This window comes from Penaeus chinensis, chromosome 24 (assembly GCF_019202785.1).
Source record: "Penaeus chinensis breed Huanghai No. 1 chromosome 24, ASM1920278v2, whole genome shotgun sequence".
Classification (NCBI taxonomy): Eukaryota; Metazoa; Arthropoda; class Malacostraca; order Decapoda; family Penaeidae; genus Penaeus; species Penaeus chinensis.
The window spans coordinates 15,501,160-15,503,659 of NC_061842.1; the positions used below are offsets into that span (position 1 = coordinate 15,501,160).

Here is a 2,500-nt window from a genome sequence, read left to right on the forward strand (position 1 = left end):
TACAGGGTGTTTTACAGAAAATATGATTAGGAAATTATGAAAATTACTCGAGCACACTGTTACTGTTTTTGTTTGTGGACAGAGTTATAGACTACCTAGAAAGACAATATGAAGTTGGTCAAGGAAAACCGTCCATTACCATTTTATATAGCATAACATATATTAACTTTGGAAAAAAGCAAAAAAGCAAAAAACTTTGCTGATAAAGGTATAACAACACTGGATGCAAAGAATCTTGATACCATACCATGAGTGTTTGCATGGGTTGGGCCTACAAGCCATACACCTTGGGGACTAGCCACTCAAGTAAGCCTAATGCCTGGGTTTTGGTCCAAGTGTGGGTAGCCAGGCACCCACATCCAAAAGGTTAAGATATTCAGCCCTTTTTCATCTCTTGCCTTCATCTGTTGTTTTCTGCAAGAGACGACAACAAAAGTAGCCATAAGAAAGGCAGAAATACACTGAAGGAAATCTTTCATGACATCGTACATGAAATTAGCCATATTCAGTTAAAGTTTCATGAAATGTCATTAAGAAATTATGTTTACTCTATATAAACACTCATCTAGAGCAAATGTAAAGTGAATTTAAGATGTTCCTCAGAGATATCTTGCTACAGATATAATTTCCTTCTTTATTTATTGATTTATCATTACACATCACGTAGTGGAAATCCCACTAACAAGAAGTAAATCTAACAAGGAAACATGGCCACAAATTGCATTATTGATAAGCTAAGGAAAATATCTTGGTATTTTAGATTATGTTAGGCTTTTCGTTATTGAAAATGATATGGATAAAAGAAAATGATGGAAGTATACTAAATGGGCCATATGAATAATTCCTAGCATTCACTGGGTGTGAAGTTTCAGTAAGCATTATTTTCTCTATTTGTTATTGTGTATATCACATAGAGAACGTTACATAGAGAATGTCATCATGGATACAAGCAAAAGATTTTTTAATTAAATGGAGCTGTGAGGAGAAAGAAATTAACAATATATTACTGTGAGCTAAAGTGCTCCAAGTGCATAGGGTAATTTTCATTATATACTGGCAGTGAAGTCACTGCCATGTAAAATTTACTCAGGTATAATGCATTTGCTGGTATCCTGAAGCCTTCTGTTTTCTTTTGTAGGGAAGGTTACGAAGTGTATCAGTCACTCTTCCAGATTTGTCAAGATATTTTGATACAGACTTTGCTTACTCAGGTTTGTTGTGATAATGGAGAACTGTAAGTACTGTAAGTGTGGCACTAGTTGCAATCTGAGTGGTGCTTATTCATCCCTTGCCCCCTTAGTGTAGCCTCTGATGTACTATATAGCAGTGAAAATCCAATACTGCGGCTTTCTAAGAGCTAGATCTTCATTCCTCCAGATCTTCTAGATCTTGTCATTCATTATGTTGGCATGATTCTTGTCATTCTCTAGTCAAGTCTCAAATACCACACGAGGCTAAATCTTACATTCTGTTCTTTGCTTGTTATGTACAAAGATTTATGAGAATATGTTGAAAAGGTCAGAAACAATAATTTCATAGCACATTCATATCTTCAGGAGTGGTTTTGGGTAAATAAGAGAAATGAATTGTTGGTATTGCCTCTGATCTTAAATAAAATCTTGCCTTTCCCCTTCCTGAATTTGTAGCATAGTATTTTTTTAAGTCCAAAAGCAGGACCACCTGATACACGTGCAGGGGAAAGTACTGCTGAATGTAATGCAACATAATTAATTTCTGGCTAAATAATGAGTACCTCAAATAAGCTTTACTACCTTTGCCTTGTTTCCATTTATATAATTGATGTAAATGATAGACCAAACAGGTGATATATACTAATCCCTTTTTGTTTTTTCCCTAATACAAGAATTTTTCAGTAGTGAAGATCCTATGTGAAATGCAAGAAAAAATTTCCTCTTCTTCATCCATGTTTCTTATATTGAAAGTTATGCTTTAACAAATTTAAAGGATACTACATTAATTATTAAATTACAAGCCCTATATTCTTAAAGAAATCGTCTAATTCATATACTTATTCATGATGAATGAATATAATTTATAGTGCAAAACTTTTCTGTAGTTGATTTATTTGTCAGGGAGGATAATAAAAGGTTATTTAATAATGTCAATAGGAACAGCAATTTATTTTTTTGTAAATATACTGTACTTGATGAGATGTCCTATATTTTGTAAATATTTTGTCTTGCTTGGTATTTCTTATAGGCAAGTCCAATTTTTACACGGTCATCAAAACTGATATGAAAATATACATCCACTCCGAAGACATGCGCAGGCACACACACAAACACAAAACAAAAGAATATGAAATCACAGCCACACACAGAAGTACACACAAGTATATAGAGACATGCACACACATACATACAGTTTAGTCTGCTCCTTATCTTGGAGTTATATAAATATTTTGCATTTTATTAATACTGTTCTGCATATTATTATTACTTGATGCATGGTATATATTACTAACTTCGAAATAAAAAAT

General features: G+C 33.2%; 1 protein-coding gene across 1 annotated transcript in view; it reads left to right on the plus strand.

Moving 5' to 3' along the window:
- The window catches only part of LOC125037734 (zinc transporter 1-like), a gene marked incomplete in the record, with an annotated part of 46,410 nt that overhangs the window by 41,195 nt on the left and 2,715 nt on the right, over positions 1-2,500 (plus strand).